Below are 16704 nucleotides of genomic sequence, written 5' to 3' on the forward strand. Positions count from 1 at the left end.
TGCAGGTAACCCATCAGGTGCACAGGTGTATTAATTACTCACTGACACATTTTAAAAGGTCAGGAAATAGGGTTTAGGAGGTAACCGCACCAGTCCAAAAAGGATTTTTTGAACAATTAGTAGCCTCTGAAAGAACTGAATTTAAATGGAATTTCTTCTATATATGGCAACCATAGATGTTGTAGGGGTTTGTCCCAGTATCATATAATGTTGCTTTCAGTGGTGCTCCCTAGAGTCAGAGAGTATCAAGTACAAAAGGACCAAAAAGAGAGGTTTGAAAGAAAGGACTCTTTTTTGGGAGCACTCTTAATTCAGAGGTTATTGGTATAATTTGTAAATTATCAATAAAAACAATTTAATTAACGAAAGTCAAATTCTAGGAGTGACTGTATGTGAAAAACATAGCTTAGCGAAAATATTGATAAATTAAATTATTCGTGATCTCCAAATTCACGATTTATAAATTGCCAGGAGTAAAATTCTGTGATGCTTTTGTCAACAAAATTCTGCATACTATGGGGTAAATTTACTAAGATTCGTATTTTCCCGTTTCAGGTCAAAGTTCAATCACGAATGACATCGAAAGTGTAAAACTGCAACTTTTTGAATTGATTACGACTAATTTACTAAGCTGTCGTATTCGGGTTTTTCTTTTGTTCCGATGTCGATGTCATTCGTGGGTTTTTTTCTATTTTTACGGCAGTGATTAGCAAAACACTGCCGACTTTTTTTACAATCAATCTCGGCCGGATCTGTGTGATCCGTGCTGGGGTTTATTTTTTTTTTTTTTTTTAATTAAACACTGTAAAATAATAAAAAAAAATGTGTGGGGTCCCCCCTCCTAAGCATAACCAGCCTCGGGCTCTTTGAGCCGATCCTGGTTGCAAAAATATGGGGGGAAAAATGACAGGGGTTCCCCCTGACAATGCTAAATTCCTTTGTCGTATAAACAACCCTTTATGAAGTCTAAGAACACTGTACGCTGTTTATTTAAGAAGTACCGTACGGGTACGCTGGTTGCGTAACGATCGCTCCGCCGTAGGCGAGACGCTCAAGCGTCACGTTCGCTCACGGCCCAGCGATCACAGGACAGCACGTTAAGGGCTATGACTAGAGTAATGATTCGCTATGGCGTAGCGGACGCTCGAGACCACGAGGAGATCACCAGCGGCGCTGACGCTCACAACGCTATACCTTTATGTCTAAACCTTATACCAATGAAATACACAGAATACCTTAATGTGAATACAGGGTGTAAGTGCAACCTTGTGTAACCTGACTAACTACAAAGCTGCTTGAGCGTCACCGACGCTCAAGTGAACACTTAACACTATAGGAAATACACAGATACTGGTTTAGGGTCCAAAGCCTATTAACTGTATTATATCTAATATACTTGTAAAAGGGGATAACAGTACAAATGATACACTACAATATAACAGAGACTTCCTAACCAAAATACAATACTATCTAATACAATTCAATACTAGTCTAGGGGAGATGTGAGAGAAAAGAGAAAGGAGAGAGAGAGAGAGAAATGGAGAGAGATGAGAGAAATTGGCTCACAGTAAGACAATGATTACGGAGAGAAACTTACGCACAAAGGGTATGATCGCATGCGCCTCGATATCCAGCTCCCGGTTATCAGCAGAAAACCGTTGATGAGAGAGTGAAGTTGGATATGGTCGGCCTGCCTATTTATGCCCCTCACACAATGCAATCTCATAGTCCCTACAATCCCATTGTCCATTGGACGTCGGAATTCGGCCCTGTATCATAACAAAAGGTCATAGGTTGATTCATACAGGTGGGCTGTGACGATTTCAAACAGCTCAGGTGGGTGGGAAACTAGGTTTCCCGCCGCATACCTGAGTATGAGTAAATAATAGAAATGGACATAAACTTCTTATGTCCATAACTATTCGCACGAGCGATTAATACGCTCCAAACCAACACCGGAATATTGCTAATTAAATACTCTTCCGATGGGTACCAAACACTGCTGCATGACTCTTGTTAGACCCTTCCCACAATACAAAGAGGGATTCCTCAGCTCAGGGACATTCTATATTAACTAAACTTTCAGAAACTATCAAAGGGACCATGATCTACAAACTACATTAATTGTGAAAATATGTAACGATTGGGTCGCACGCTACGACTACATACTCTTTACCGTAAATACGCATACCGATGCGAGCGGGTGCACGCATCAGCGGGTATGCGCTATCACGGGAAAGCGCACGCATGCGCAGCACGGACCAGCATGAGGTGCAAATATGGCAGCGTGTATAGGGATATTTTTCTGACTTTGACAGTCCACCCTTTGGCAGTCAGTAATAACTGCCACCTTCTAAAACATTTCAAAAGGAGAAAAATATATGTCAGGGGTTAATTCATTTCCATGGTTGGGTGAGGGAGGAGAGAGGAGTAGGTGTGAAGAGGGTATGACCTAGTGTGATAGCAGAAGCATGTGTGTATGAGTCCATGTTTGGAGGGTCATGTATCATCGTGCCGTACGTGTTGTAAATCAAGCTTCGAGGTATTGCGAAGTATACATTTGAATTCCTTCTTATCCCGTGGTACGGGTCTGTGGATGGGCTGTCAAACTTTACCGAGCTCATTTCGGCTTTCAGTTGTAACAAAATGGGGATGCACATTTTAGTTGATGATACATGAATGGGGGAGGTATGTGGTTGCTGATATCTGTGCCTGTATTCCCTATCGTCTATGTGTGTCATTACCTGAGGGTTGTAGAGATGAAGATAAAGAACACTTATGGAAAATGCAATGATATTCTATGTCAGGGAAATGTACATCTGTCGTTGAAGTTGTGTTCGGTATCTGTTGAGAGTCGTCTTCTTTGCGCTGTATTGCTCCTTGGGCATGAGCAAATAGCTTTGTCAGTGCCATCAGATTTACAAAAAATGTTGGGCTAGCGTGAGTTTAAAAATACTAGGGAAACTGGGGATCCATGGCAAAGTTCATCAAGTGTCCATATCATAGGTTGTCAAAACTTCATCTTTGGTGCTTGTCTGTTGTCTGTATAGCGTCTCGTCAACTTCCTCGTCCAAGGGGGTCTTTGTATCTTGGAGAAAAGCAGAAAAACAGGTGAAAGAAACGGACCGTATAATCGCATTTTCATCACATTCTGGTTTCTATCATTGGGTCATAAATCAAATCCAGGTTAATTACAGTTTCCTCACTCCTCAAGCTCATCACTTTTGTACTTTGTTTGCACCTCATTAAAGCCTGCCCGCATCTAAATATCAATCCAATCGATATAACGACACCAAAGATACATAGTAGAAACTTTCCAACATCCATTATGACTCCTTGAGCCCAGTCTCCTAAACCGGAGAACCAATTTCGCGGGTTCAACCATGACACCCAACTAGTCAGCTCATTACCTACAGCAGCAAGGGTGAGATTGTGTTTTCGGCGAAATTCCCACTTCAATTGGAGAATGTCGTCCATCTTTTGGTCTATGACCTCTACCGGATCCTCGGTGCTATTTGTGATATACGTGCAACACTTTATGCCGTACTGTGTTGCCAATGTAACACAATATCCGCCTGTTACTGCTGTAAGATAATTAAGAACCATCCTATGCTGTACTAGTTCTGTTTTGTAAGCTTGAAGTTCTCTTCCAGTGTATCTAAACGTGTCATCATACATTTCAGTGATATTATCTAACAAATTGGCGAGTGCGGAAATGTATCTATAATTCATCACTCCTCGAGCGGTGCGAGTGAAATCTAACGCTACCAGAACCTGAATCCCGGTGGATTCATGGATAAGATCAGAGGCCGGATGCTCTAACCTTTCTGACAGTTGTCTTTTAACTCGGTGCTCGTAATGAGTGTGAGTATAAGGAGCTTGGGCACCACGGTGTATGTCCTTCATTTTGTCATGTGTAACAGTCATCACTTCAGGCAATACTTTTCCAATATAACACAATCCTTCAGAGTTTGGGGCAAGCCACTTGTACGCCTTTCTCCCGCATATGAAATATGCATCATCGGGGAGAACATATGGGACGGAGAAGGACATTACCATGTTACAAACCTTCCAGGTGAAATCTCCTGACCCTAATTCTTCCATCTGCTTAATGCACGTATCAGTTTGTACGATATGTGCACAGTATCCTGGTGATACCTCTCCAACTCTAGTAATCCTATTTCCTAAGGTATATCGATACCGGAAAGATTTTCCTCTACTGGCTATGTGGCGTACAAGCTCTGTATCTGTAGGCATTCTATCTGCTCTGTGTGAAAAGGTCATGGTTAAATTGCTCCACGACACTTCCCAATTTCCCGGTTTTCTGGGATTGGAGATGTTGAAACATAAGAGGGACCTATCCACATGGTATTGGTGGAGCTTCAAACTAGGAGGGCTGGAGATATTAAACCTCCGGTCCACCGGTCTCCCACCACTTAGCTCAAGTACCTCCCCTAACGTTAAAGGAAATGGTACTAGCCCTGATTTGCTATGACCCTGAGGTACTTGAGAGCATACCCAACAATCTGTTTGGTTTAATACGTTACCCACTAAGGAGTGATAGTCACTCAATGGATGCCGGTCTATATGGATATTAAAACTGGATTGGCATTTCTTTATGCATCCATCTTCAACCAGATTATCACAGAGCCTACAGATACAGTTTTCTTCAGCTAACAATCCGTCACAGTTTCTTCTATGATCAATGCTATCGGATCGTTTTCTGATACTCGCCTTTGCTTGTTGGTTTGGTTGATCTTGGAAAACTACGCCTCCATCATCATAATCGGAACCCATTCCAGAACCTCTCTCGACCTCTATGGTACTCTCGCCGGAACAGACTGCTCTGGTCAACATCATGGTCAACATCATAATCCGGATCACAGTCTCTTGGGGCAAGTCCATCTTTGAGGAGGAAATGGAGAAGAATGAGAAGGGGGAAAAGAAATTTTAAGGGAGAGGGGATGGGAAGTGGAGAAAAACAATAAAAGGGAGAGGGGAGTCGACAACTGCTTTCGGTCTTCAAGGCTCAGGTGCCGCCTCAGTCCTCCTGGAACAGACACTCCAGTGATACAACCTCTACCGTCTGTTCCTTATCACGGGACTTCTCTGGATCAGCAACCTTTTTGCAGTGGGATGAATGGACCCAAGTCTCTCTCTCAGCAACCTTCAATGCTGTGGTGCTAGTCAATAAGACCTGGTATGGTCCTTCCCATCTATCAATAAGACAACCTGAGCGTAGAAAATTTCGTATCATTACATAATCCCCAGGTTCAATGTCATGACAATTACTATCTGGTAAATCAGGAATCACCAACTTCAGATTATCATTTTGATTCCTTAACTGTTTACTCATGTTAATTAAGTACTTTACAGTTACTTCATTGTTACATTTCAAATCATCCTGAGGGTTAATCATGACATGCGGTTGTCGACCAAACAAGATTTCAAAAGGAGACAGATTAAGAGGGGACCTGGGAGTGGTTCTGATGCTATACAAAACGATGGGTAAAGCTTCTGGCCACGTCAGTCCTGTCTCTGCCATTACTTTACTCAATTTATTTTTAATAGTGCTGTTCACTCTTTCGACCTTCGCACTCGCCTGTGGACGGTACGGAGTGTGCAGCTTGCTATCAATACCCATTAATTTACACATTCCTTGAAAGACATCACCTGTAAAATGGGTACCCCTATCACTTTCAATGATTCTAGGGATACCATATCTACATACAAATTCCTGCACAATTTTCTTAGCTGTAAACATAGCGGTATTTGTAGCTGCTGGAAATGCTTCGACCCAATTCGAGAAAACATCTATACAAACAAGTACATATTTCAAATTTCGACATGGGGGTAATTGAATGAAGTCAATTTGTATTACCTGGAAAGGGCCGCCGGCAGGTGGGATATGGGATGGTTCTGTAGGTATTGCCTTTCCAATATTCTTTCTCAGACAGGTAAGGCATGATATTGCTCTTTTACTCGCATGAGAGGAGAATCCTGGGGCGCACCAGTATGCTCTTACCAATTTGCACATTCCCTCCTTGCCTAGATGAGTCAGCCCGTGAGCTGCTTCAGCCAGACATGGAAGATATGCTCTGGGGGCCACTGGTTTACCATGTCCATCCGTCCAGAGCCCTGAGGACTCCTGGCCATATCCCTTTGCCTTCCAGATTGCTCTTTCCTGTGTGGAACACAAATTCTGCATCTCACACAACTTTTGTGTGTTGATGGTATGAAATACCATCAGTTGTGTGGTGTCTGTCTGTATGGGGGTAGCAGCTGCAAGCTTTGCGGCTTCGTCTGCTCGGCTGTTACCAAGTGACACTGGGTCTTGACTATATGTATGTGCTTTACATTTGATAACAGCCACTCTGTCGGGTTCCTGTATCGCTGTTAGAAGCCTTTTTATGTGAGCTGCATGCGCTATCGGTGTACCAGCTGCCGTCATGAAATTTCTGAGGCGCCATAGGGCTCCGAAATCATGTACTACCCCGAAGGCGTATCTAGAATCGGTGTAGATATTGGCTGACTTGTCCTTAGCCAATTCACATGCTCTGGTTAGGGCGACCAGTTCAGCAACCTGGGCTGAGTGAGGTGGGCCTAGCGGTTCCGCTTCTATGGTGTCTTGGTCATCTACGACTGCGTATCCAGTACACAAGTCTCCCGAGTCTGACTGTCTATGACAACTACCGTCAGTGTAGAACGTGAGTTCTGCATCTTCCAGTGGATTGTCACTGATGTCAGGCCTTGCGGTAAAATTTTGGGTCAAATATTCCATACAATCATGTGTATCTTCCTTTGCATTAAATCCTCCTTCCCCATCACTCTCACCTTCCACCCTTTGTGTCTGACCAGGCACACCTGGTAGAAATGTTGCAGGATTTAATGCGCTGCATCTCCTTATGGTGATGTTTACTGGGGCCATTAATGCCAATTCCCATCTTGTAAACCTTGCTGATGAGACGTGTCTGGTTTGGGCAGAATTCAATAAGGCAGATACCGCATGTGGTGTATGGATTGTGAGGTTGTGGCCTAGCACGACATCTTCGCTTTTTGTCACTAGCAATGCTATCGCCGCAATGCTACGCAAGCATGTGGGGAGAGATCGCGCTACCGTGTCTAGCTGGGCGCTGTAGTATGCGACTGGCCTGCTGGCGTCACCGTGTTTTTGGGTTAGTACACCTGCTGCGCACCCAGCACTTTCTGTTCCGTATAGTTCAAAGGGTTTCCCATAGTCTGGCATACCTAGTGCTGGTGCCTGCGTTAGGCATTGCTTAAGTCTCTCAAATGCTGCTTCGGATTCGTCTGTATGCGAAATCCGATCAGGTTTGTTTGAAGAGACCATTTCCTGCAAAGGTAGCGCCAATATGGAAAACCCTGGGATCCAATTACGGCAATACCCACACATTCCTAAAAACGTCCTGATCTGTTGCTGGGTTTGTGGCAGTGTCATGTCTCTAATGGCTTGGATTCTATCAGCGGTCAGGTGTCTCAGTCCTTGTGTTAGACAGTGTCCCAAATATTTTACCTTAGTCTGGCATAATTGTAACTTGTCTTTGGAAACCTTGTGACCTGTGTCTGAAAGGTGAAACAGGAGCTGTTTCGTATCCTTCAGAGAGGCTTCCAGTGAATCTGAACACAGCAGTAAATCGTCCACGTACTGTATCAATACTGATCCACTCTCCGGTTGGAAAGACTGTAAACAATCATGCAAAGCCTGAGAAAATATACTTGGACTATCTATGAAACCTTGGGGTAACCGAGTCCACGTGTATTGGACTCCTCTGTATGTAAAAGCAAACAAATATTGGCTGTCAGGGTGCAGAGGTACCGAAAAGAATGCGGAGCAGAGGTCAATAACAGTGAAAAATTTGGCAGTGGGAGGAATTTGCATTAGGATGACAGCTGGATTAGGCACTACGGGGAACTGACTCTCAACTATTTTGTTAATCCCCCTTAGATCCTGCACTAGCCTGTAACCCCTCCCCCCACTCTTTTTAACAGGGAAGATGGGACTATTTGCTGTGCTGGACGTTCTTACTAGAATGCCCTGTTGCAGCAAGCGTTCTATTACTGGGAAAACTCCTAACTCCACCTCTGGCTTCAGAGGATACTGTGGGATTTTTGGAGCTATCCTACCATCTTTTACTTGTACAACTACTGGAGCTACGTTTGCCATTAATCCAGTGTCCTGTCCATCTTTTGTCCAAAGTGACTCTGGTATCTGAGATGTCATCTCTTCTACTTGGGATGGATTCCTATTTGTCATAATGGAATGTGACATTAATTTTGATGGGGAGTCTAACATGTCTCGTACCTCCTGAGCGTGATTCTCAGGAATGTCCAAGAATACACCTTCAGGAGTACAATAAATGACGCAACCCATTTTACATAGTAAGTCTCTACCCAGGAGATTAGTTGGTGCCGATGCAGCCAGCAAAAAGGAATGCTTGGTATGCAAAGGCCCTATTGTAATCTCGGCTGGTTTGCTAACAGGGTAGTGCTGGACTACTCCTGTTACTCCCATGGCTGGAATTGTCCTACCAGTGGTTCTCATGCCCACTGTCGAATTTATCACTGACTTGGCCGCCCCTGTGTCTACAAGAAAGTTTAAAGTTTTACCAGCTACATTGATTGCAATCTCTGGTTCGCTTCCAAGACTGGCAATCAACTTAACTGGCTGCAGATTACAGGTATGGCCACACCCCTATTGGGTATGGTGACCTGCCTGTACCCCGCTGGCAGCGACTACTTGTGAGGGAGTTAGCTGGGAACTACCAGAGGCATGCCAGTCTCTGTTCGGGGGATATCTTTTTGTTTCCCCTGTATGTGGCTCAAAACTCCGCCTCTGTGGACCCTGCTCCCAATGTCGTGTGTCGTGTCGTTGTCTAGGGGGTTGAAAAGATCTTTGTACACTCTTTGTTCTACATTCTCGTGCATAGTGTCCTGGTCTGTTACAGGAATAACAAGTTATTACAGTTGATTTACTTACAGGATTCGATGGTACATACGCAGGCTGCCTTGTGGTCAGCGCCTGTATACTTACTGACATTAACTTATCACTTTGCGACTCCCTGTGTCTAGTGATGTTTCTGTCGTGATCAATAGCAGCCTCTCTCAAAGTGGACACCGACAGACCTCGCCAACATGGTTGCGTGGTCTGTACCCTAGTCTTTAATGTTTCCTTTAAACCATCCATCAGTACAGATACTGCTACGTCTTGATGGTTTGGGTTGGTCTTAATGTCTTCTATTCCAGTGTACTTTGCCATTTCTAATAGTGCCCGGTGAAAATATTCTGATGCCGTCTCGGACTCTTTTTGTCTAATGGAGAATATCTTGTTCCATTTAACAACGGCTGGGAAATACTCCTTTAGCTGTAAATTTATCCTTTTTACATTATCCTTGTTGTACACGTCTGTAAGCGGTACATCTTTATCCAATGCACAGTCAGCTAAAAATTGAGTTGCGTCGACATTGGAAGGTAAACAAGCTCTTAGCAGTATCTGCCAATCCTTGTTGTTGGGTTCTACAGTGTTGCCTAGATCCCTGATGTATTTTTGGCTAGCAACTAAGTCCTTCCTGGGGTCAGGAAATTCGGACACTATTGTTCTTAATTCCATTCGGGAAAATGGAGTGTACATGGCAATGTTCCTTATGGGAGTGGCTCCAGACACATCTGTTTTTCCATTGGGAACTGCTATTACCCTTACAGGAGCAAGTCTAACAACCTCATTCTGTGTAGATTCTACAACTTGTGGTGAAATTGTTTCAGTGTAGTGCATGGTGCCGTACTTACCCGTTGACACGACCTCACCTATCCCTCCGCTAGGGGCTTTCGCTAATCTCGTGGGTGTTGTTGTGCCTACTGTGGTCTCTGCTATGGTGGCCGCGAGAGAGAGAGATGAAATTGTTGTTGAATCGTCTTCTTGATCACACTCCTGAGGAAGGTTCAAAACAGGGTACATCTTGCACGGGTTAATAATTGCATGAGTTACTTGGTTAACATCATTAACATTTACAGGGTTACTAAGAGTTTGTGTTTTACAACCCAGTGCGTTTCTCTCCGCAATCAACTTCTCTCCTGCAATGTATGGTGGAGGAGGGGCTGTGGCTATCAGCTTCCTGACTGCCCCAGATCCTGCCGCCAGAGCCAAACCTCTCTGTATCTCACCTTCCTGGTGCCATAACTGTAAATAATCATGATGCTGAATTCGTCTCTTTGTTGATTTTAGGAGACATATCCTCCTCCTTAAATTTTGTAACACTTCTGGACTGAAGCTACCTATTCTTGGGAATTTGTCCCTGTCTTGTACAGTCATTCTCTCCCATTCATCACATAAAGATTCTGTGTGACTTCCGTATTTTTCACACATGATGTACCTTGCCGACCCGACGGGTCGGTTCTCTGAATCAACCCGAACCAAGGTTGATCGCCCCCTACCTGAACAATTGGCCCCCATAATCTGCAGGTGTTGCTTACTACTCCTGTGATCTTTATATCACGGTCTTCAGCGAACCCTTACAGCAAACCAAATTGTCCAAAAATAGGCCGGCGGTGGCGGTTTACCGAGTACCCCACTCACTCGCCCACCTCGACCAATACGACCTGATCACACCGATATGGTGCTGGCGTACTCGATACAGGGCCCCTATGGAACCTTCTGTTTACTGGAACATATGAGGGTTACCCGCAGGACACTTACTCTTTCCAGTAAAGGTGGGGTTGTTAGATAGTTCCTGAGTGACCAGCGAACTTCCCTTCCAAAAATAAAAAATTACACAAATCACGTCAGAATGTACAAATAGCGTTTGTGACCACTTTACTCTAATGGTATTAGGTCAGATTACTAACTACTGCACACAATTACGTGCGGTACAATCGTTCAGTACATAAGCACTACTTGTCATGTACTGAAAGATCAATGGAATCGATGTTTCCGGCCGCGATTCCTTCAGCACTCTTTGTCTAAGCGAAGCAGACGCTTATCCCGTCAGCACAGCACTGCGAGACAACCTCCCACCCTTTGCTGGGGGGATAATGTCTGCTGATCTACCTAGTGCAGATATGAGAAGGATAGGACGAGTCCCCAATTGACAATGCTAAATTCCTTTGTCGTATAAACAACCCTTTATGAAGTCTAAGAACACTGTACGCTGTTTATTTAAGAAGTACCGTACGGGTACGCTGGTTGCGTAACGATCGCTCCGCCGTAGGCGAGACGCTCAAGCGTCACGTTCGCTCACGGCCCAGCGATCACAGGACAGCACGTTAAGGGCTATGACTAGAGTAATGATTCGCTATGGCGTAGCGGACGCTCGAGACCACGAGGAGATCACCAGCGGCGCTGACGCTCACAACGCTATACCTTTATGTCTAAACCTTATACCAATGAAATACACAGAATACCTTAATGTGAATACAGGGTGTAAGTGCAACCTTGTGTAACCTGACTAACTACAAAGCTGCTTGAGCGTCACCGACGCTCAAGTGAACACTTAACACTATAGGAAATACACAGATACTGGTTTAGGGTCCAAAGCCTATTAACTGTATTATATCTAATATACTTGTAAAAGGGGATAACAGTACAAATGATACACTACAATATAACAGAGACTTCCTAACCAAAATACAATACTATCTAATACAATTCAATACTAGTCTAGGGGAGATGTGAGAGAAAAGAGAAAGGAGAGAGAGAGAGAGAAATGGAGAGAGATGAGAGAAATTGGCTCACAGTAAGACAATGATTACGGAGAGAAACTTACGCACAAAGGGTATGATCGCATGCGCCTCGATATCCAGCTCCCGGTTATCAGCAGAAAACCGTTGATGAGAGAGTGAAGTTGGATATGGTCGGCCTGCCTATTTATGCCCCTCACACAATGCAATCTCATAGTCCCTACAATCCCATTGTCCATTGGACGTCGGAATTCGGCCCTGTATCATAACAAAAGGTCATAGGTTGATTCATACAGGTGGGCTGTGACGATTTCAAACAGCTCAGGTGGGTGGGAAACTAGGTTTCCCGCCGCATACCTGAGTATGAGTAAATAATAGAAATGGACATAAACTTCTTATGTCCATAACTATTCGCACGAGCGATTAATACGCTCCAAACCAACACCGGAATATTGCTAATTAAATACTCTTCCGATGGGTACCAAACACTGCTGCATGACTCTTGTTAGACCCTTCCCACAATACAAAGAGGGATTCCTCAGCTCAGGGACATTCTATATTAACTAAACTTTCAGAAACTATCAAAGGGACCATGATCTACAAACTACATTAATTGTGAAAATATGTAACGATTGGGTCGCACGCTACGACTACATACTCTTTACCGTAAATACGCATACCGATGCGAGCGGGTGCACGCATCAGCGGGTATGCGCTATCACGGGAAAGCGCACGCATGCGCAGCACGGACCAGCATGAGGTGCAAATATGGCAGCGTGTATAGGGATATTTTTCTGACTTTGACACCCCATATTTAAGCAACCAGCATCGGGCTCTGCGCCTGGTCCTGGTCCCAAAAATACGGGGGACAAAAAGAGTAGGGGTCCCCCGTATTTTTAAAACCAGCACCGGGCTCCACTAGCTGGACAGATAATGCCACAGCCGGGGGTCACTTTTATATAGTGCCCTGCGGCCGTGGCATCAAAAATCCAACTAGTCACCCCTGGCCGGGGTACCCTGGGGGAGTGGGGACCCCTTCAATCAAGGGGTCCCCCCCCCCCAGCCACCCAAGGGCCAGGGGTGAAGCCCGAGGCTGTCCCCCCCCATCCAATGGGCTGCGGATGGGGAGGCTGATAGCCTTTGTTGTAAAAGAAAATATATTGTTTTTAGTAGCAGTACTACAAGGCCCAGCAAGCCTCCCCCGCATGCTGGTACTTGGAGAACCACAAGTACCAGCATGCGACGGAAAAACGGGCCCGCTGGTACCTGTAGTACTACTACTAAAAAAATACCCAAAAAAAGACAAGACACACACACCGTGAAAGTATAATTTTATTACATACATACACACATACATACATACTTACCTTAAGTTCCCACGCAGGTCGGTCCTCTTCTCCAGTAGAATCCAAGGGGTACCCGTTGAAGAAATTATACTCACGAGATCCAGGGGTCCAGGCTCCTCGGGAAATCCAGGGGTAATCCACGTACTTGAAAAAAAAAAAAAAAAAACGGTGTCCCGACCACGAACTGAAAGGGGACCCATGTTTGCACGTGGGTCACCTTTCCACGAATGCCAGAAACCCACTCTGACTTCTGTCTAAGTGGGTTTCTTCAGCCAATCAGGGAGCGCCACGTTGTAGCACTCTCCTGATCAGCTGTGTGGTCCTGTCCTCACTGACAGGCAGCACACGGCAGTGTTACAATGTAGCGCCTATGCGCTACATTGTAACCAATGATGTGAACTTTCTGCTCAGCGGTGACGTCACTTTAGGTCAACCGCAGGGCAGAAAGTTCCCATCATTGGTTAGAATGTAGCGCATAGGCGCTACATTGTAACACTGCCGTGTGCTGCCTGTCAGTGAGGACAGGACCACACAGCTGATCAGGAGAGTGCTACAACGTGGCGCTCCCTGATTGGCTGAAGAAACCCACTTAGACAGAAGTCAGAGTGGGTTTCTGGCATTCGTGGAAAGGTGACCCATGTGCAAACATGGGTCCCCTTTCAGTTCGTGGTCGGGACACCGTTTTGTTTTGTTTTTTCAAGTACGTGGATTACCCCTGGATTTCCCGAGGAGCCTGGACCCCTGGATCTCGTGAGTATAATTTCTTCAACAGGTACCCCTTGGATTCTACTGGAGAAGAGGACCGACCTGCGTGGGAACTTAAGGTAAGTATGTATGCATGTGTGTATGTATGTAATAAAATTATACTTTCACGGTGTGTGTGTCTTGTCTTTTTTTGGGTATTTTTTTAGTAGTAGTACTACAGGTACCAGCGGGCCCGTTTTTCTGTCGCATGCTGGTACTTGTGGTTCTCCAAGTACCAGCATGCGGGGGAGGCTTGCTGGGCCTTGTAGTACTGCTACTAAAAACAATATCTTTTCTTTTACAACAAAGGCTATCAGCCTCCCCATCCGCAGCCCATTGGATGGGGGGGGACAGCCTCGGGCTGCACCCCTGGCCCTTGGGTGGCTGGGGGGGGGACCCCTTGATTGAAGGGGTCCCCACTCCCCCATGGTACCCCGGCCAGGAGTGACTAGTTGGATTTTTGATGCCACGGCCGCAGGGCACTATATAAAAGTGACCCCCGGCTGTGGCATTATCTGTCCAGCTAGTGGAGCCCGGTGCTGGTTTTAAAAATACGGGGGACCCCTACTCTTTTTGTCCCCCGTATTTTTGGGACCAGGACCAGGCGCAGAGCCCGATGCTGGTTGCTTAAATATGGGGGAACCCCTGTCATTTTTCCCCCCATATTTCTGCAACCAGGATCGGCTCAAAGAGCCCGAGGCTGGTTATGCTTAGGAGGGGGGACCCCACGCAATTTTTTTTGAAAAAATAAGCACTTTCCCACCCCTTCCCACTGATATACATGCACGGATCTCATGGATCCGTGCATGCCTATCCAATCACGAATAAAAAAAAAAGGTCTGTTTTTTTTTAGCACTTTTTTACGAGTTGTAATTTTTCACGGCAGTGTTTGTTTGTTTTTTGCTTTGCACTTCTTAGTAAATGACCGAGATTCATACTTAAACAGCCGCGTTTTGACCGATGGTGTATTCATTCGTAATTTTTTACTTGGACTTGCAAAAAATTACGAATGCCCTCATCTCTGCCGTGATTAGTGTTTAGTAAATTACCGAGATGACACTTTGATGAAAAAACGGCATCTCGGTCAAAATCGGGAGCTTAGTAAATTTCCCCCTATATCTTATGAAATGTATGACCATCATTCATACTGCTAATATCCATTACGGATTTTTATAAATGCAGGGAATAAAATCATTGGTCATGCGAATCCCAATATTGGATGACATAAAGTTGAGTGCCACTGTGTCCAATAGCCAATTTATTGCAGTACCAGGGTGTTCAAAGGAGGTCTCCCTTCCTCGTACTGACCCGGCCTTTCACTGCTTAGCTTCCAAGTTCAGAAGAGATTGGGCATCTCCAGTGAAGTGTGACCGCAATTATTGGACTTCTCTCCTTGGTCACTCCAAATATATGCCAAATGGTTGCTATATGTTAGGAATGGAGAGTATACGTGATTCGTAACAGGTAAGTTACAAATGAAAGAGATTACATGCAATCAGCTGATTGATCAGCATATGGCACAACGATCACAAAGGTTAATTATATCTGCATAATCACTTAGATATGTGGAAAAAATTCAAATGTACCACATCTAAGATAATATGTGACACGGCGGTCACAAAAATGAAGAAAAAAAACACGTATCCGGTTGATTGATCAGCATATGGCACAACGATCACAAAGGTTAATTATATCTGCATAATCACTTAGATATGTGGAAAAAATTCAAATGTACCACATCTAAGATAATATGTGACACGGCGGTCACAAAAATGAAGAAAATAAACACGTATAGTTATGAATATTCAGCAGATGTGACAAAGCGGCCACAAAAAAAGAAAATAGATGTATGTAATCATCTTAACAATCACCAACTGATTAATTAGCATATGACACAGTGGTCACAAAGAGATAATTATAAACACAATCCCTTAATTATGTGACTGAGTTTTTTTTGATTGACCTACAGTCAGCTGATAGACAGGTACGTGACACAACGGCCACAAAAAGAAATTAGATGCATGTAATCATTTTAAACAATCACCAGCTAATTGATTAGCATATGACACAGTGGTCACAAAGAGATAATTATGAACACAATTCCTTAATTATACAGCATGTGACATAGCAGTCACAGAAGACATATTGATAAATTATTAAGAATAGTATATGTGGGAAAATTCATAAATGCCACATATCATTACTAATTGATTATCCTTATATCTGAGCTTAGGACAGATCACCAGTACGGCCGTACCAATTTGCTTAAATGCTTAATTTAGTTTATGCTGTAGAAGACAGCATGTATGTATGGCGTAATAACAGACAAATGGACATAAATCAACCAGATACCAGCTCTTTGTGAAGGACCCCGTATGGCGTAATAACAGGCAAACGGACATATATCAAATGGATACTGGCTCTTAGTGATGGACCCCTCTGGGTCACAGAGGGGAAGGGAGAAAAGGAGGGGGGTGGGCGGGGGGGGGGAAGGGGAAAGATGTGTATCACAGCAGGTTATATATGAACCTGCAGAGAATGTTCATGAAATTGCTATACTGTTGTAAGGCTGATTGCAAGTTACTGCAATGAACAGTAATTCTTGAATAGCAATAGGAGATTTGAACTTATGTAGAATGTCTCTACTGTTCAGAGTTCTTTATGAAAGATTTTTGCAAGAAAGGATAAGAACAAATGACTATTAAGTCAGACAGTTAAAGCCTTGCAAATTAGTATTGTAGAGTGAATGGATTTCACATTAGTGTGGAGTGTATACGATACCAGTGCTGGTATATGTGCTGTCCGTTCCGCTTTTGGCCGTGTAGAAGCTCCGGAGACTGCAGCGGCGTGTGTCCGTGTTGACGCTCCAAGAGAGCAGCAGTTTGGGGCCGTTGCAGTGGAGACACTTCAGAAGCTGCAGCGGCGT

The 16704-nt window shown here is 44.4% G+C and overlaps 1 protein-coding gene and 1 pseudogene across 1 annotated transcript in view; one reads left to right on the forward strand and one right to left on the reverse strand.

Annotated features, from left to right (window-relative positions):
- The window catches only part of TDRD3 (tudor domain containing 3), a 642579-nt gene that overhangs the window by 568667 nt on the left and 57208 nt on the right, over nucleotides 1-16704 (forward strand). The window lies entirely within an intron of this gene.
- On the reverse strand, nucleotides 15037-15156 carry LOC135054408 (5S ribosomal RNA; annotated as a pseudogene).

Source organism: Pseudophryne corroboree, chromosome 2, assembly GCF_028390025.1.
Source record: "Pseudophryne corroboree isolate aPseCor3 chromosome 2, aPseCor3.hap2, whole genome shotgun sequence".
Lineage (NCBI taxonomy): Eukaryota > Metazoa > Chordata > Amphibia > Anura > Myobatrachidae > Pseudophryne > Pseudophryne corroboree.